The 20,536-nt window shown below is 37.1% G+C and overlaps 1 long non-coding RNA gene across 5 annotated transcripts in view; it reads left to right on the top strand.

Annotated features, from left to right (window-relative positions):
* The first annotated feature begins 2,109 nt into the window (after positions 1-2,109).
* LOC131313129 (uncharacterized) overlaps positions 2,110-20,536 on the top strand; it is a 35,014-nt gene continuing 16,587 nt past the window's right edge. For 3 of the 5 annotated variants that reach the window (XR_009196078.1, XR_009196080.1, XR_009196082.1), the window contains exons 1-3: positions 2,111-2,802; positions 3,065-3,153; positions 3,242-5,000. This is a non-coding gene — a long non-coding RNA (uncharacterized LOC131313129). Of the gene's footprint in view, positions 2,803-3,064; positions 3,154-3,241; positions 5,001-20,536 lie in introns of all 5 variants that reach the window. The other 2 variants (XR_009196081.1, XR_009196079.1) reach the window with 2 other exon arrangements.

Raw genomic sequence — 20,536 nt, forward strand, 5'->3', positions numbered from 1 at the left:
ATCATATTTTCAAACTACAAAAAAACTAAAAATTGTGAACAATATAAAATAGTTTTTTAAAATAGTTTTGAAGCTAATAAAAACTACTCCCTTCGTCCCTAAATAAGTGTCCAGCGCGCAAAATTAGGCTTTACAAAACATGCATATTTTTCATTGAAAAATTTAATTTTTTTTACAATCTAATAGAACTCATTGCTATCTATTGATTTGTGAAAAAAAATTAATTTTTTTAACGAAACAAACGCATCTTTTTGAAGGCCTAGTTTTGCGCACCGGACACTTATTTAGGGACGGATGGAGTACTTATTTACTAGAAATAGAAAAATATATAGTTTCTGAAACTATTTTTTGGAAAATATTGTTCGAAAAAAAAGAGAGAGGAAAAGGGAAGAGAGATATAACATTTTTGTATAATGATTGGTGTATTTGATTGAGAATATGTAGGATCTATTAAATTTAGTTATTGTCAAAAGGTTGCTAGTTTTGGCTATCCAAAATCCAAAATTTGATTTTTTCTAAGGAGTTTATTAAGTTTGATTATAACATTGTAAGTAGTATTTTGCACCAACATTGTTAATTTTAAAAATATTTTACTTTTGATTATACTAATCATTGTGAATACTCTAGGGGTGATACTATCAGAGCATCTCTAGCAGTGTAGCCATTTCCTTCGGCGAGACAGATTCCCGAGCGAAACCATCAAAATCGAGTTCCCAGTAGCCTTGCCACGAACTCGCCAACTGCCCCCCTCGCTCCAGCCCCCTTGCTTGTCTGAGCGAGTATGAAGGCTTGCTTCGCCAGACAGATTGAAGATGGTTGCTACTCACCGTTTTCCGGCGACAGTGGCTTTAACGGGGACTTAATCCTAAAATCGTTTTGAGCCCAAAGGATTGTAGATATCATCGAGACGATTCCAACGCCACTGATCCCATCGGCAACTGAGGTCACTGGAGCTCTCACGCGCCGATCAAAGGCCGTGCGTGAGAGAGAGTTAGATCTATTCTCGTGTGTGTTGGTCACGCGCCCATTTGAAATTTTTATTTCTTTTACTTTGTTGACGTTTTTATTGAGGCTGTAGGGTGGTGGACATGTTTTTTGGCTAGCCAAGAGAAAAATTCTATGATAAATGGCTAGAATTATGATTACATTGCTGGAGATGCTCTTAGAAGTTGGTCTTAGGGGCCAGTTGGTCAGGCACTCCATATGGTGAGGGTGGAAACTGCACACCCTCTCTCATTTCTCTTGGAATAGAATAGTATGATTTTCTTGGATTAGAAAAGTGGTAATATTACGATACAATGACTAATTTTGAAAACTTTCTGCTATTTTGAAGATGTTATGCATTATTTCGGTGAAAATATTACGTTTACTTGTTAAATTTGTAGTGCAATTTTAAAGTATTAATTTCTCATGCCTTCCGCAACATTTTGCCGTGCCTTCTAGTCAAGGGTGGAGCCAACTAGGGCCAGTGTTATTTGACCCCACTTAGGGTGAGTTCTTGTGAACTTAAAAAAAATTAAAGTTGTTTGTCTTTATTTAAATTTTTTTTTGCATTTGTTAATTTTATGCCAAATTTTTGTGGATTATTGATTATTATCGACGAGAGAAATCGAAAAAGTAAATTTTTTTTTTTATAGTTTTACTCAAGTATTTTGAGAAATAATCATTTTTTAGCAAAATAAGTTGACGTATTTATCTAGAAAGTGGATATTTCCTAAAATACTAGGGTAAAAGTAAATTTTTTTTTACTCTTCCGATTTTTCTCGTCGAGACGAATCAATAATCCACAAAAGTTGGGCAAAAAACTAACAAATGCAAAAAAAATTCAAATAAGGACAAAACCAATTTAATTTCTTTTTAAGTTCAGAAGAACTAGTCCTCATTTAAAAAATTTCTCAACTATTGTTATAGGTTTTGATTACTTGTATGAATTTGACCCCACAAATATCCAAACGATTGCCCCAATAAACCCTTTAAATGACAAGATTTGTATAGTTTTTTTCGATCATTGTTTTTGTTTTTAGGGGATTTTGTCTTAGATCCATTATTTCCTATTTTGAAACCCATCAAGTTCACTTTCCTTATTGGTGAGTGGGGATCAGCGGATCAACGGTTAGATCATTTTTGACAATTTCCGTTTGACCGGAAAAAAAACAAAGGATCATTTATGACGTTTGCCGCTCTCTCTCAAAAGCATCCCGATCAGCGGGTCTCTTGCTGTCCTTCAAAAAATTCAAACGACTCTCTCTCTCTCTCTCTCTCTCTCTCACAATTGAAGGGAAACAGATCTGCTCTTGATCATCGAGAATCAAGTCCTCTGGAACCCTAAACAAGCGCGCCCCACAGGAGCAGCGACCCGACGCTGGTGAGGGTGCGGCCGTAGACGAAGACGGGGTGTAGGAGTCAGGCGGCAAGGAGGAGACGAGCGTGAGGAGAGAGAACGGGTGGGAGAGGATCGAGAAGGCGAGCACGGCGGAAGTAGGAGGCGTTCTTGCGGACGCGGTAGGAGGCGACGGCGAGGGTGTCGGGCCGGGAGGAAGGCGGTGTGGTCGGCGAGCACCGGCCAGGGGTGGCGCCGCGCGTTGGAGTCGGGGGAGCGTGAGGCGAACGTGCGCAAGGCCGGGGCCAGAAAACCCCTTTTTGTTTGGTCCCCTTGACCTTTCGGTGAGTTGATTCATCGTCTCACATATATCGTCCCCTACAGACTCTTCCGAATCGTTGTCGGAGCCATCTGCCATTATCGTCTTCCACTCCAACCGGTGGCAGCTTCTCTTCAACCATTCTAAAAAAATCCTCAAGCAGGTAAAAAGCTTTGATCAAATCATTCGATTTTCCATTATTAGGGCTTTTTTTTTGTTGAGTTTGTAAAGCTTTGATCAAAGGTCGGTAAAAAGCTTTGATCAAAACATTCGATTATGTTGGGTTTGTCATTTTTCTGCAGCAAAAGAAGTATTGCTATTATTATTGCTCTACTATAGATAATGAAGTCCGAATTGCATTTTTATTTTTTTGCTCGGTACTCTGAATTGCATTACCCTTATCTTTTTGCTGATACTATGAACAGGTATGCATGGCTATGGCTCTTTAGACATATTCAAAGTTTGATTATAAATATTGCCAAAAAGGGAAAAGGCTTAGGGACTAATAGTTGAGGTTTGTATTTTTTTGTCCACCGAGGTTTCATGATCATGGCAGCTTTTGAGTCCCATGACTTCTTATGAAAATTCTCTGTTCTTTGTAGGATGTTAATGAATTGAATAGGAAAAATCAGTTGTTGGGTGGAAGAACGAGGAATGGGCTAGAGTGTTGTTAGCTCATGAGGTACTACATTTTTGTACGTGTGGTAATTGACGCTTTATTTTCTTAACTTTGCCTCTAATTTTTTCTGTTCTTCCTAATTTCCTGATTTAACTATGCTCGACATTCCAAGTAGATTACTTAGGACCTTCAACAACTTGCTGTTCAACTAAATAAAATAAAAAACTTGGACCTTCAACTACTTTATTGTGTTGATAAACATCCAGTCCACATTTCATGGTTTTAGAGAGGTGAACCATTTTGATTTACTATGTAGCGTAGTGTGAGACCTGTATGCTACAGTTTTTGGTAGTTCATACATTTTTTTGGGATATTCTATGGGAGTAACAATCTATCGAGTAACTCTTGGTTTTGGTTCCTATTTGTTAGTTCTTTTGCCATTTTGATTTTCATGGCATGCCATCTTTGGTTTGGATGGCGCCTCGGGTAGATAGTAACGACCACCACTTGCATCAAAATCGGAGAAATTGTCTGGCCTCTGTATCTACTCTACTTATAAAAATTTCAAAACGCGAAGACTATTAAAGTGTTTCCCACACTTTACCTTCCAAAATACCCCTTCTAAACACCTGGAATAACTGACCCACCCAGATGAAATGGAAGTCTTAACTGTTTTCTCACACCGATTTCAAAAGACCCAAATCAGAAAGGAAACATTAACGACGCTCCACTCTTGCGCCCCCAAATCAGAGCGTCCTCTCTGTACCCCAAAAAATCCTTGTCCACCAACAATACCGAAGATTCAGTACTCACAACGGCATAAAATGTTATATTTTATCAACATCACAAACAACGGCCACGACAACAGATTTGTGGCTCCACAGTACCCACTAAATCCATGAGTACCGTTCTTCGTTTGCTGCTGTCCACTGCCCAGAATCCCATCCTGCTGAAGTTCTCTCGATTTCAAACGGTAAGCTTTCCTTAAACTTGGTAATCTAATGGTGAGTTTGAATCATAACTGAGTTGTTCATGCTTAACAGTTATTGCACTTAAGATGCTAGATGAATTGTTTTTGATCCCCATTGAGAAAGTTTCACAGATTGCATTTTCCTTGTCTGCTTTGATGGTAATCGATAGATCAACATTCATGATCACACTCCAAAGATAAATCAATGAAAGTGAAAGATGACCAAAAGGAAGATGCTATGGGTCGTGAACTCCAATTTGTTTCAGTAGACACAAAGTCATGTACCTGGCTTTGTAATTTCATTAAAGAACCTATATGTTGTTAGCCTTCTGAGTTCACAACGTTATTGAATAAAGAATTTGACATGCTACATAAGATTTTATTACAACACATTAATTTGTAGACGAAAACAAGAGATTGCTCACTTCATTTTCATTTCTTCTTTGAATGGCGACATGTAAAATTTACTAAATCTCTCTAGCATTTTTTGGCACACAGAATCTGCAGTGTTTGTTCTGATTGATTGGAAATCAAAAAATCTTCTGTTGAAAAACTTTAATTTTTTGGTCAATAAACTCCAACTAGAACTAATTAGCTAAAATTTAGGGGTATTGTGAGTTAGTGGGTAGTTTTACAAAGTTACGCTTAAAGTAGAAAATCACAACATACTAGGGTTATATCTCTCGAGAGAATATTGAAACGAGAACTTCTGATTCTTTTGAGAGAGCCGCATGCTGCAGCCTATGGAGATTTCCTTTGTGTTTCACTTGAGGTAATTTTATTTCCCTGTCTCTCTTGTCCTCTTTCAAGGAAGCAATCGGGTCCATTAATGAGCACTGGTATAGAATTTTTACATGGGTTTTAATGTGAGAGAGAGAGAGAGAGAGAGAGAGAGAGAGAGAGATATTAGTATGAAGTATGAAATTCTTGTTACCTAAAATTTTAATTTGGGTTTGATAATTTGGTTGGAATCCGGTGAAGATTTATTTGAGAATGGTTCAATGAAGTTGTTTGGACGGTATGGTCACCATGGGACTTGTGATACTTTGGTAAATATTAATATCTTTGAGAATTAAGTTGGATAGTAGAATTTTGGATTTTCGAGGTTGTATGGATCATAGTAACCAATTGTAGATGTCGAATACTTAGAGCTTGGCTTACTTGATTTGGGCTGAAATGGTTTTGATTCTTTCCGTGACTACTGGTTAATTATCTTCTCTGTTGTTTCCGGACAATCATTTTAGGTGAAGCTAGAATGTAATTTTAGGGATAATCTTGTCGGTTTGTTGTTGGTTCGTAGTTGAGGACGGTAGTAAGATGTTACCAAAAAAAAAACTATTTACCTTAAAAGGACCCATATGTATTTTTAAAACTCAACTATTATGGAGTTGGATGGGAAAGAAAAATTTGATCGTTAGAAATGAAATATTCAATGTTGACAAATCACTTTAGTAAAAAAAAAAAGAGAAAATTTTTGAATGTTATTTTTATATTGATGGAGCTTTACAAATATACTATTAGGCATTGCTGATGCACTTAGTTTTATAGATTTAGGGACAGTTTGAGTTAGTATTTTTTTTTGGGATATCCATAGATGTTTGTTGCAACTTAAATTGATCGTTTGGTTGGTGGTTTTGAGTGCATTTAGTATGCTTGGCTCGAGTGTGGTTAACGTCTAGGTGGAAAATTAAGAAATGGATTTTAGTATGTGATCTGGTATAGTCTTTTATTAGGTGTACATTGGATAGGGGGATGCACTATGGTTTCGAATATTAATTTTGGAGTTTGAGGAATATGGTAGAATTGGCTATGATGGTCTTATTCAAACATTTAATTAGTGTTTTGTGCTCTGCTAGGATTGCCTATTGAAAAGTATGTTGGTGTGTAATGAAGAGGATTAATGACATGAACTATTGAGATGTTGGATTTTTAGAAGACCTGATACCATTTGCTTTAGTGATCTTATTGGTTGAATTATAAAATGTATGGCGGGTTCTAAATATCGGTGGTCCACTTGGAAGTTGGAACTAGATTCGATGCACTTGGAAGTACTAATGTTGGACATAATTAGGCAGTAACTATTAAATGGTTGGCAAATTTTTGGAGTTCTTGGATATTCGAGATGTTCAATCTTATAGAGTCATGATTCTTTTAGGAGTTTCAGATAACTACATGCATTTGTTTGATCTTGATGTAAGTGATATGGAGTTGTTAAGAGATTGGAACTCTTACATGCATGAATGTCGAGTTTGGGATTTGTAGTTTATCGCGCCCTAAGTCGGTATTTTGTTCTATTGAAATAACAGAAACCTCGGATCGTTTGGCACGGTTTTGCGTGAGAGAGATTATTAGTCCCCAAGGTGCACCTGTATTGATTGTGTGAGTTTGTGATCCTTGTTTTGTGTCTAAGTTTTGGGGTGCCTTAATAGTGATGGATACTCGCTCGCTTTTTAGTTCTGCTTACCATTCGCAAAACGATGATCAAGTGAGAGGATTATACAGACTTTGGAGTATTTATTTAGCGCATCTACGTTAGAGTGGAAAGGAAATTGGGATGATCGACTGCCTTTGTTGGAAATTGCATATGTTAACATTTAACATTCGAGTTTGGGGAGTTGCTCCATTTGAGACTCTGTACGGGCGAAATTATAGATTCCCTATCTGTTGGCATGAGGTTGGAGAATGACAATTTTTGGGACCTGACTGTATGGAGGATGCGAATAAAAAAAAAAAAAACTATTCGGGGAAGTTTTGTAACTACTCGAAGTACACAAAAAAAAAAAAAATTATGCAGATAATTTTAGCAGGGATTTGGAGTTTGCGATAAAGGATATGGTATTGCTTAAGCTGTCCTATGGAAAGGAGTTATCAGTTTGAAAAAAAGAAAAGAAAAGAAAGTTGAGTCCTCGCCATATTGGGCCCTTTGAGGTTTTGGAAAGGATTGGTGAGGTGGTTTATCGTTTGGCGTTGCCGCCTTGTTTGGCGAAGTTCATAATGCTTTTGATGTATCGATGTTGAGGAGGTATGTGCATAGTTCGTCCAATGTGATTGATTAAGAGCCTCTTCATGTTCAAGATGATTTGACCTATGATGAGTAACCCAGTGAGATACTTGATATGAAGAGAAAGGCACTTCGGTGAAAAAAAAATCATTCAGTTAAAGTGCGGTGGTGTGCACTCGGATTATGAAGTCACTTTGGAGTGTGATGAGGAAATGCATAGAAAATATCCATGTTTGTTTGCTTGAGGTTAGTATGCAATTTCAAGGACGAAATATATTCTAAGGGGGGAAGGATGTTACACCCTGTCTTTTCTTATTCCTAATAATTATATTTCTGTAATAAAAAAAAGGTGAAGATTTTATGGTTTGGGTCCAAATTAGCAATTTTCTTTTCTGCTCAATATAGTTACTATGTGTGTTATTATTAGTTTGAGGGTACATGTATACTTATTAATTTCTTTTCATTAGGTAGCCTATATCAGTTGGATTTATACGTTAATTAACTAATTAGCTACAATTTAGGCGTATTGTGAGTTAGTGGGTAGTTTTACAAAGTTACGCTTAAAGTAGAAAATCACACCTAAAATTTTAATCTGGATTTGATAATTTGGTAGGAATCCCGTGAAGATTTATTTGAGAATGGTTCAATGAAGTTGTTTGGACGGTATGGTCACCATAGGATTTGTGATACTTTGGTGGTAAATATTAATTTCTTTGAGAATTAAGAAGTTGGATAGTAGAATTTTTTATTTTCAAGGTTGTATGGATCATAGTAACCAATTGTAGATGTCGAATACTTGGAGCTTGGCTTACTTGATTTGGGCTGAAATTGTGTTGATTCTTTCTATGACTACTGGTTAATTATCTTCTCTGTTGTTTCTGGACAATCATTTTAGGTGGAGCTAGAATGTAATTTATGGGATAATCTTGTTGATTTGTTGTTGGTTCGTAGTTAAGGACGGTAGTAAGATGTTACCAAAAAAAAACCCCCTTACCTTCAGAGGACCTATATGTATTTTTAAAACTCGATTATTATGGAGTTGGATGGGAAAGAAAAATTTGATAACTAGAAATGAAATATTCGACGATGACGTATCACTTTAGTAAAAAAAAAAGAAGAAGATTTTTGAATTTTATTTTTATATTGATGGATCTTTACGAAAATATTATTAGGCATTGCTGATGCACTTAGTTTTACAGATTCAGGGTCTATTTGAGTTAGTAGTTTTTTTTTGGGATATCCATAGATGTTTGTTGCAACTTATGTTGATCGTTTGGTTGGTGGTTCTGAGTGCATTGAGTATGCTTGACTCGAGTGTGGTTAACGTCTAGGTGGAAAACTAAGAAATGGATTTTAGTATGTGATCTGGTATAGTCTTTTATTAGGTGTACATTGGATAGGAGGATGCACTATGGTTTGGAATATTAATTTTGGAGTATGGGGAATATGGTAGAATTGGCTATGATGGTCTTATTCAAACATTTAATTAGTGTTTTGTGCTATGCTATGATTGCCTATTGATAAGTATGTTGGTGTGTAATGAAGAGGATTATTGACATGAACTATTGAGATGTTGGATTTTTAGAAGACCTGATACCATTTGCTTAAGTGATCTTATTGGTTGAATTATAAAATGTATGGCGGGTTCTAAACATCGGTGGTCCACATGGAAGTGGGAACTAGATTAGATGCACTTGGAAGTACTAATGTTGGACATAATTAGGCAGTAACTATTAAATGGTTGGCAAATTTTTGGAGTTCTTGGATATTCGAGATGTTCAATCTTATGGAGGCATGATTCTTTTGGGAGTTTCAGATAACTACATACATTTGTTTGATCTTGATGTGAGTGATACGGAGTTGTTAAGAGATTGGAACTCTTACATGCATGAATGTCGAGTTTGGGATTTGTAGTTTACCCCGCACTAAGTCAGGGTATTTTGTTGCCATTGAAATGACATAAACCTTGGATCGTTTGGCGAGGTTTTGTGTGAGAGAGATGATTAGACCCCATGGTGCACCTGTATTGATTGTGTCAGTTCGTGATCCTTGTTTTGTGTCTATGTTTTGGGGTGCCTTACTGACAGTGATGGATACTCGCTTACATTTTAGTTCTGCCCACGATCCGCAAAACGATGATCAAGTGAGAGGATACAGACTTTGGAGTATTTATTGAGCGCATATTCCTTAGAGTGGAAAGGAAATTGGGATGATCGACTGGCGTTGTTGGAAATTGCATACAATAAGATTTACCCTTTGAGTTTGGGGAGTTGCTCCATTTGAGGCTTTGTACGGGCGAAAGTATAGATTCCCTATCTGCTGGCATGAGGTTGGAGAACGACGATTTTTGGGACTTGACTATGTGGAGGATGCGAATAAAAAAAAACACTGTTCGGGGAAAGTTTGTAACTACTCGAAGTACACAGAAAAAAAAAAAATTATGCAGATAATCTTAGGAGGGATTTGGAGTTTGCGATAAAAGATATGGTATTGCTTAAGCTGTCCTATGGAAAAGAGTTATCAGTTTGAAAAAAGAAAAGAAAAGAAAGTTGAGTCCTCGCCATATTGGGCCATTTGAGGTTTTGGAAAGGATTGGTGAGGTGGTTTATCTTTTGGCGTTGCCGCCTAGTTTGGCCAAGTTCATAATGTATTTCATGTATCGATGTTGAGGAGGTATGTGCATAGTTCGTCCAGTGTGATTGATTAAGAGCCACTTCATGTTCAAGATGATTTGACCTATGATGAGCAATCCACTGAGATACTTGATATGAAGAGAAAGGCAATTCGGGGAAAAAAAAAAATCATTTGGTTAAAGAGCAGTGGTGTGCACTCAGATTATGAAGTCACTTTTTAGCGTGAAGAGGAAATGCATAGAAAATTCCCATGTTTTTATGCTTGAGGTTAGTATGCAATTTCAAGGACAAAATTTATTCCAAGGGGGGAAGGATGTTACACCCCGTCTTTTCTTATTCCTAATAATTATATTTCTGTAGTAAAAAAAAAAGGAGAATATTTTATGGTTTGGGTCCTAATTAGCAATTTTCTTTTCTGCGCACTATAGTTACTATATGCGTTATTATTAGTTTGAGGGTACATGTATAATTATTAATTTCATTAGTTAGTCTATATCAGTTGGATTTATATGTTAATTAACTAATTAGCTACAATTTAGGGGTATTGTGAGTTAGTGGGTAGTTTTACTAAGTTACGCTTAAAGTAGAAAATCACAACAGACTAGGGTTATATCTCTGGAGAGAATATTGAAACGAGAACTTTTGATTTTTTTTAGAGAGCTGCACGCTGCAGCCAGTGGAGATTTCCTTTGTGTTTCACTTGAGGTAATTTTATTCCCTTGTCTCTCTTGTCCTCTTTCAAGGAAGCATATGGGTCCATTAATGAGCACCGGTATAGAATTTTTACATGGGTTTTAATGTGAGAGAGAGAGAGAGAGAGAGAGAGAGAGAGAGAGAGAGAGAGAGAGAGAGAGAGAGAGAGAGAGAAGAGTATGAAGTATGAAAGTGTTGTTACCTAAAATTTTAATCTGGATTTGATAATTTGGTTGGAATCCCGTGAAGATTTATTTGAGAATGGTTCAATGTAGTTGTTTGGACGGTATGGTCACCATAGGATTTGTGATTCTTTGGTAAATATTAATTTCTTTGAGAATTATGAAGTTGGATAGTAGAATTTTGGATTTTCGATGTTGTATGGATCGTAGTAACCAGTTGTAGATGTCGAATACTTAGAGCTTGGCTTACTTGATTTGGGCTGAAATTGTTTTGATTCTTTCTATGACTACTGGTTAATTATCTTCTTTGTTGTTTCTGGACAATTATTTTAGGTGAAGCTAGAATGTAATTTGAGGGATAATCTTGTCGATTTGTTGTTGGTTCGTAGTTGAGGACGGTAGTAATATGTTACCAAAAAAAAAAAAAAACCCCCCCTTACCTTAAGAGGACCCATATGTATTTTTAAAACTTGATTATTATGGAGTTGGATGGGAAAAAAAAATTTGATAGCTAGAAATGAAATATTCAACGATGACGTATCACTTTAGTAATAAAAAGTTAAGATTTTTGAATGTTATTTTTATATTGATGGAGCTTTACGAATATACTATTAATCATTGCTGATGCACTTAGTTTTATAGATGCAGGGTCTATTTGAGTTGGTAGTTTTTTTTGGGATATCCATAGATGTTTGTTGCAACTTATGTTGATCGTTTGGTTGGTGGTTCTGAGTGCATTGAGTATGCTTGGCTCGAGTGTGGTTAACGTCTAGGTGGAAAACTAAGAAATGGATTTTTAGTATGTGATCTGGTATAGTCTTTTATTAGGTGTACAATGGATAGGAGGATGCACTATGGTTTGGAATTTTAATTTTGGAGTTTGGGGAATATAGTAGAATTGGCTATGATGGTCTTATTCACACATTTCATTAGTGTTTTGTGCTATGCTATGATTGCCTATTGAAAAGTATGTTGGTGTGTAATGAAGAGGATTATTGACATGAACTATTGAGATGTTGGATTTTTAGAAGACCTGATACCATTTGCTTAAGTGATCTTATTGGTTGAATTATAAAATGTATGGCGGGTTCTGAACATCGGTGGTCCACATGGAAGTTGGAACTAGATTAGATGCACTTGGAAGTACTAATGTTGGACATAATTAGGCAGTATATATTAAATGGTTGGCAAATTTTTGGAGTTCTTAGATATTCGAGATGTTCCATCTTATGGAGGCATGATTCTTTTAGGAGTTTCAGATAACTACATATATTTGTTTTATCTTGATGTGAGTGATACGGAGTTGTTAAGAGATTGGAACTCTTACATGCATGAATGTCGAGTTTGGGATTTGTAGTTTATCGCGCACTAAGTCAGAGTATTTTGTTGCTATTGAAATGACATAAACCTTGGAACGTTTGGCGCGGTTTTACGTGAGAGAGATTATTAGATCCCAAGGTGCACCTGTATTGATTGTGTCAGTTTGTGATCCTTGTTTAAGTTTTGGGGTGCCTTTCTGATAGTGATGGATACTCGCTTACATTTTAGTTCTGCCTATGATCCGCAAAACGATGATCAAGTGAGGATTATGCAGACTTTGGAGTATTTATTGAACGCATATACCTTAGAGTGGAAAGGAAATTGGGATGATCGACTGCTGTTGTTGGAAATTGCATATAATAAGATTTACCATTTGAGTTTGGGGAGTTGCTCCATTTGAGGCTTTGTACGGGCGAAAGTATAGATTCCCTATCTGTTGGCATAAGGTTGGAGAATGATGATTTTTGGGACTTGACTATGTGGAGGATGCGAATAAAAAAAAAACACTATTCGGGGAAGGTTTGTAACTACTTGAAGTACAGAAAAAAAAAATTATGCAGATAATCTTGGGAGGGATTTGGAGTTTGCGATAAAAGATATGGTATTGCTTAAGCTGTCCTATGGAAAAGAGTTATCAGTTTGAAAAAAGAAAAGAAAAGAAAGTTGAGTCCTCGCCATATTGGGCCATTTGAGGTTTTTGAAAGGATTGGTGAGGTGGTTTATCGTTTGGCGTTGTCGCCTTGTTTGGCCAAGTTCATAATGTTTTTCATGTATCGATGTTGAGGAGGTATGTGCATAGTTCGTCCAATGTGATTGATTAAGAGCCACTTCATGTTCAAGATGATTTGACCCAGTGATTTAAAAAGCGCGCGAAGCGCGCGCTATAGCGCGAGGCGCAGCGCAGCGCAAGGATTGCGCTTCGGACCTATGGGCTATAGCGCAGAACACAAAGGCGCAAGAAAGGCGCTGAAGCGCGCGCTATAGCGCAAGGCGCCAAGGCGCTGAGGCGCGCGCAGAACGCAAAGGCGCAAGAAAGGCGCTGAAGCGCGCGCTATAGCGCAAGGCGCCAAGGCGCTGAGGCGCGCGCTTTTTGCTGTGAGGTAAAAATCAGTCTTACGTTCGCGATGCATTGAATAATTTCTTCCTTTAAATCGATGGGAGCCCTATTCAATCAACAAACCAGATCGAGCAACAGCCTCTTCGACGATTCAGAGTCTCGAACGATCGGACCCAGCTTCTTCTTCTCTGGTCTCCCTCTCTCTCTCTGATTGTTGACTCCAAGTAACAACTTCTTCTTCCTCCTCTCACCATCTCACGTTTGCTTCCTCCTCCTCCTCTCACCTTCTTCTTCCTCATTTTCTTTCTATTTTCACCGATTGTCTAGGACCCCCCCTTTTCTTTTTTCTTTTTTTTCCAGTCACAACCTCCCTTTTCTTTTTTCTTTTCATTTTTTCCAGTAGTAGGACCCCCTTTTGCTTTTTTTTTTTCTTTTTTTTTCACCTTTTTTTTTTTTTTGTGTTTCCAGCTCTGTTTAAAATATTTGTTCAGTTTGTTGTATTTATTTGTACTTGTTATTTGTAGATGACATCTGAAAATTCTAGTAATGCCTATGCATGCCTCTAGATTTTATTGTCTTTAATCCTTTTGTTATGTCTCTAAGGCTATACATTATTATGTTAGTTTTTCATGGATGATATATTATGTTTAGTGTTTGGTACTTTCGTTTAACCATTGACATGTTATGTTTTATGACATTTGAAAGTTTTACAAGTGTTTATTTGTGTTGAAAACTTGTTCTAATAAAATTTGCCTTGCGTAGAATTTTTTTTTTTTTTTTTGCGCTTCGCGTCAATAAAGCGCGCGCCGCGCCTTGCGCTTTGCGCTAAAGCCCCAAGGGATCGTTGCGCCTCGGTGCGCCTTTCGCCATTTAAAACACTGATTTGACCTATGATGAGCAACCCACTGAGATACTTGATATGAAGAGAGTGGCAATTCGGGGAAAAAAAAAATCATTTGGTTAAAGAGCAGTGGTGTGCACTCGGATTATGAAGTCACTTTTTAGCGTGAAGAGGAAATGCATAGAAAATACCCATGTTTTTATGCTTGAGGTTAGTATGCAATTTCAAGGATAAAATTTATTCTACGGGGGGGAAGGATGTTACACCCCGTCTTTTCTTATTCCTAATAATTATATTTCTGTAATAAAATAAAAGGAGAAGATTTTATGGTTTAGGTTCTAATTAGCAATTTTCTTTTTCGCGCACTATAGTTACTATATGCGTTATTATTAGTTTGAGGGTACATGTATAATTATTAATAATTTCGTTAGTTAGTCTATATCAGTTGGATTTATATGTTAATTAACTAATTAGCTACACTTTAGGTGAATTGTGAGTTAGTGGGTAGTTTTACAAATTTATGCTTAAAGTAGAAAATGACAACAGACTAGGGTTAAATCTTTGGAGAGAATATTGAAACGAGAACTTTTGATTTTTTTGAGAGAGCCGCACGCTGCAGCCAGTGGAGATTTCCTTTGTGTTTCACTTGAGGTAATTTTATTCCCTTGTCTCTCTTGTCCTCTTTCAAGGAAGCAATTGGGTCCATTAATGAGCTCTGGTATAAAATTTTTACATGGGTTTTAATTGGAGAGAGAGAGAGAGAGAGAGAGAGAGAGAGAGAGAGAGAGAGAGAGAGAGAGAGAGAGAGAGAGAGAGAGAGATTAGTATGAAGTATGAAAGTCTTGTTACCTAAATTTTTAATTTGGATTTGATAATTTGGTTGGAATCCCGTGAAGATTTATTTGAGAATGGTTCAATGAAGTTGTTTGGACGGTATGGTCACCATAGGACTTGTGATACTTTGGTAAATATTAATGTCTTTCAGAATTAAGAAGTTGGATAGTAGAATTTTGGATTTTCGTGGCTGTATGGATCAGAGTAACCAATTGTAGATGTTGAATACTTAGAGCTTGGCTTACTTGATTTGGGCTGAAATTTTTTTTATTCTTTCCATGACTACTGGTTAATTTTCTTTGTTGTTTCCGGGCAATCCTTTTGGGTAAAACTAGAATGTAATTTTAGGGATAATCTTGTCGATTTGTTGTTGATTCGTAGTTGAGGACGGTAGTAAGATGTTACCAAAAAAAAAAAAACCCCTTACCTTAAGAGGACCCATATGTATTTTGAGAATTGGATTGTTATGGAGTTGGATGGGAAAGAAAAATTTGATAGCTAGAAATGAAATATTCAACGTTGATGTATCACTTTAGTTAAAAAAAAAAGAGAGAAGATTTTTGAATGTTATTTTTATATTGGTGGAGCTTTAGGAATATACTATTAGACATTGCTGATGCACTTAGTTTTATAGATTTAGGGTCTGTTTGAGTTGGTAGGTTTTTTTTGGGATATCCATTGATGTTTGTTGCAACTTATATTGATTGTTTGGTTGGTGGTTCTGAGTGCATTGAGTAAGCTCGGCTTGAGTGTGGTTAATGTCTAGGTGGAAAACTATGAAATGTATTTTTGTATGTGATCTGGTGTAGTCTTTTATTAGGTGTACATTGGATAGGAGGATGCACTATGGTTTGGAATATTAATTTTGGAGTTTGGGGAATATGGTAGAATTGGCTATGATGGTCTTATTCAAACATTTCATTAGTGTTTTGTGCTCTGCTATGATTGCCTATTTAAAAGTATGTTGGTGTGTAATGAAGAGGATTAATGACATGAACTATTGAGATGTTGGATTTTTAGAAGACCTGACTATGTGGAGGATGCGAATAAAAAAAAAAAACTATTCGGGGAATGTTTGTAACTACTCAAAGTACCCAAAAAAAAAAAAATTATGCAGATAATCTTAGGAGGGATTTGGAGTTTGCGATAAAAGATATGGTATTGCTTAAGCTGTCCTATGGAAAGGAGTTATTAGTTTGAAAAAAGAAAGAAAGAAAGTTGAGTCCTCGCCTTATTGAGCCATTTGAAGTTTTTGGGGAGGATTGGTGAATGGTGAGGTGGTTTATCGTTTGGCGTTGCCGCCTTGTTTGGCAAAGTTCATAATGTTTTTGATGTATCGATGTTGAAGAGGTATGTGCATAGTTCGTCCAATGTGATTGATAAGGATGTTACACCCCGTCTATTCTTATTCCTTATAATTATATTTCTATAATAAAAAAAAGGAAAAGATTTTGTGGTTTCGGTACTAATTAGAAATTTTCTTTTCTGCGCAATATAGTTACTATGTGCGTAATTATTAGTTTGAGGGTACATGTATAATTATTAATTTCATTAGTTAGTCTATATCAGTTGGATTTATACGTTAATTAACTAATTAGCTACGATTTAAAGGTATTGTGAGTTAGTGGGTAGTTTTACAGTGTTACGCCTAAAGTAGAAAATCACAACAGACTAGGGTTATATCTCTGGAGATTTCCTTTGGTTTTCATTTGAGGTAATTTTATTCCCCTGTCTCTCTTGTCCTCTTCAAGGAAGCAATCGGGTCCATTAATGAGCACTGGTATAGAATTTTTACGTGGGTTTTAATTTGTGGATGAGAGAGAGAGAGAGAGAGAGAGAGAGAGAGAGAGAGGGGCTCGGTGATTGTGAGTTGGGTGACTTGCATGTGTGGTGTTTGTTGTTCATGGTGCGTAACTAGAAAAGAAAAAGAATGAAATGCTTGGGCTGGGAGTATCAGGTTTGGGTTTTGTCATGTTCTGTTGGCTTAGGTTGAGTTGGTTTTTAGGCCAGTTAATTGGAAATCTTTATCAGGCCTAAATTGATAGTTAAAGTTACACTTGGCACCATAGTAACCGTATGGGTATTGATTTGTTGTTCAGGTTATCTTCTTTTCACGTTGTTCGGTTACATTAGCTTGAACCTAGGTGAGTAGTTAAGTATGTTACGTATTTTTGAAATATCTTTGTTTCACTTAGAAGAATTTTCTGCAGAAATTTATATGAATGTTATTCGGAGACTCAAAACTGTTTATAAGTTCTATAAATTGGCATGCGATGAATTTTTTTATTTCAATTGTTAATATTCTTTTTGGTGAGAACTTGGTGGATATTAATGAGAACATTTATTTCGGAAGTCTAGGAAAATTATTCCTCTTCGTGTTGGTGACCCTGGCCATTGGGAAAAAGACCGTATTAGGTCGGTGACCCTAATGCTCAAGGACTTTCTTTCGCCGGATCGTCTTAGGGAAAAGTACCATGAGACCCTGGTGACTCAAAGTTCGATAATATTGGATCCAATTTTGGTGAGATTTATTTTGGCCATTGTACTGTTTGATTGTGGTTCCCCGTTGTTGATGGAGTTCATGTTGTGATCACCTCCAAGAATGTTTATTGGTTAAATGCTTCATTGATTAATTTATTATTCTGTTGGACACCTCGTATGCCAAATTATGTTTAATGGTAAATTATTTTCATCCTCGCTTTCAACTTTATTTAATATACATACTTGCTATTCATTGAGCTCGTCAGCTGACGGATTTTTATCCAACTTTTTTTTCAGGTAAGTTGTGGAGTTAGGTAAGGACTCTGGCGGTATCTCGGGGGTTTCTTTTTATTTACCTCCATAGGATGTTGCATTTAGTATAAAGATTTTAATCATCGCTTCCGCACTTTGTATAGCTTTTGAGTAAAATGGGATTACTATATTGGTGGTGGTAAATTTTTATTGGCTGGTTCATGGGATGGTTTTGCTCCATGTTTATGATTGGGATTTATTTGGCTTTGGATGTATTTAATAAAAAAAATTATTATTGTTCGACAAATTATTTTATTCTAGGCTACGTGTTCTATGAGTTAGCCTTTTCGTACACGGCTGGTCACTTTTCATTTTCGGGGTGTGACAATTGTGGTATCAGAGCCTAGGTTTAAAAAAAAAAAAAATACTTTTGCATTCATTTTGTATCATGTTCATTTAGTGGAGGTCTGAGTCTCCAAAGTCCGACTGCCCTTTATAAGAATTTTTGTTGTTTGATGTGCATCAATAGCGCATAGTATTATGGAGATAATAGTCATTCGGTGGGAACATAATTTTTCTGTATACTTTGGATACGGTATTAGAGGAGAATGTGGCACACGTAATTTTATTCGGTATTTGCATGGTCACTTATTTTACAAGTACGTTGGTGGTGTAATCTAGTGGAGTATGATGACATTGAATACGAAGAATTAGTATTGGTGGTAGTTTACTTGGAGAACGTTGACTTAAGAATGTAACTTTGAGGATTGCTTCAGTTTGTTATTGAGGATGGGCTAGTTTAACTGTGTGAGGGTGTGCCAAGAGTTTCTTACTTGTAATACTCGGTACATCCCGGGTAGTCTTGAATTGTTGTTGTTTGATTGGTCCTTAACTCCTATGGTTGAGATCCAAGTGGAGAGTTGGTTATGTTCTATTAGGAGAGGTCAATAATTATGCTTGTCTAAGGAAATACCCTATGGATGTCTTGATGTTTTTTAGGAGATGAATACCCTATGAACTCATTAACGGTTAGGATTTTGATGTTTCGTAACTTCAACTAAAAAAAAAAAACACAGAGACGACCCCGTGGATATAAAGTGGGAGTACATAGTTGATCGTTGAAAGTGGGTTTTTCTAAATGTAGTAGTAGCGGTTTGATTTTGAGGGTTTGACAATAAAGAGATAGGCTTTGGCAAGGGTACGGTCGCTTGATTGGTATTGGCATGCATTGGGCTATGGTTGTATCAGCATGTGAGTGCTTTGGTTGGTTTGAGTCTATGGAAAAGGATTGTTACAATATTGTTATTAGAGATGAGGAAAAGTGTATAGGGTGTTAATGAACCCTTACACATATACCTTTATTTATATTACTCTGGAGAGTTACACATACATAAGATAGACGATGTGGGACAAACCCACTTTCTCTAATAAACACTTCTAACACTCCCCCTCAAGCTGGAGAATAGATATCACAAATTCCCAGCTTGTTACATAAAAATTCTAAACGAGATTTAAATAGTGATTTGGTAAAAACATCTGCTATCTGAGCACCTGTGGACACAAAAGGCATAGCCAACACACCAGCATCAACCTTCTCTCGAACGATATGACAATCTACCTCAATATGTTTGGTTCTCTCATGAAACACAGGGTTCGAAGCGATATGTATTGCCGCCTGATTGTCACAATACATAGGAATGGGTAACTGCACCCGAAATCCCAGCTCCTCAAGAAATGATCTCAACCAAACAACTTCACATGTAGTATGAGCCATGGCACGATACTCTGCTTCTGCACTAGACCTTGCAACAACTGTCTGTTTCTTACTTTTCCAGGTAACTAAGTTGCCACCAACAAATGTACAGTAACCAGTTGTTGAACGTCTATCAGAAGGTGACCCTGCCCAATCTGCATCAGTAAATGCCTCAACACGCAAATGACCATTGGAACGGTAAAATAAACCACGTCCAGGATGAGCCTTAAGATACTTCACAATACGAATACAAGCTTCCCAATGTGGAAGACGAGGAGCAGACATAAACTGACTCACCATACTAACAGCAAATGAGATATCAGGACGTGTATTGGTAAGATAATTTAACTTACCAACCAAACGACGATATTGGTCTGGATGAGGAAATTCCTCCCCCTGATCAACGCAAAGTTTGACATTAGGATCCATTGGAGTCTCCACAGGTTTGGCTCCCAGCAAACCTGTCTCCTCTAGAATATCCAACACATATTTCCTCTGGGACAAACTAATCCCATCCTTTGACCTTGCTACCTCAATACCCAAGAAATATCGTAGCTTACCCAGGTCTTTAGTGTGAAACTGACTATGTAAGAACTGTTTCAACTCACCAATCCCTTTCTGATCATCTCCAGTAATAATAATGTCATCTACATAGACAATGAGCAATACTTTCCCTCGAGCCGACATAAGGGAAAACACAGAATGATCTGATTGACTTCGATGCATGCCAAATCTCAAAATAGCCTCACTAAACTTGCCAAACCACGCTCGAGGAGATTGCTTAAGTCCATAAAGTGCCTTGCGAAGACGACATACCTTATGATGCTCCCCCTGAGCAACAAACCCAGGTGGTTGCTCCATATAGACTTCCTCCTGGAGATCGCCATGGAGAAAGGCATTTTTGACATCAAGCTGATACAACGGCCAGCCAAGAGTGGCGGCAAGAGAAATAAGAATTCGCACAGAGCCAAGCTTGGCAACAGGAGAGAACGTTTCGGAATAATCAACACCATAAGTTTGGGTGTAGCCTTTAGCAACCAGGCGAGCTTTGTGACGCTCAATAGTGCCATCAGGTAGATACTTGACAGTATAGACCCAACGACAGCCAACAGTAGATTTCCCAGCAGGAAGAGTAACCAACTCCCATGTGCCATTAGTATGAAGAGCAGACATTTTATCCGCCATAGCTGTCCGCCACTCAGACCGAGATAATGCCTCCTGAACAGTTTTAGGAACAAAAACGGAGGAAACAGTAGTAGTG

This window comes from Rhododendron vialii, chromosome 13a (assembly GCF_030253575.1).
Source record: "Rhododendron vialii isolate Sample 1 chromosome 13a, ASM3025357v1".
Taxonomy (NCBI): Eukaryota; Viridiplantae; Streptophyta; class Magnoliopsida; order Ericales; family Ericaceae; genus Rhododendron; species Rhododendron vialii.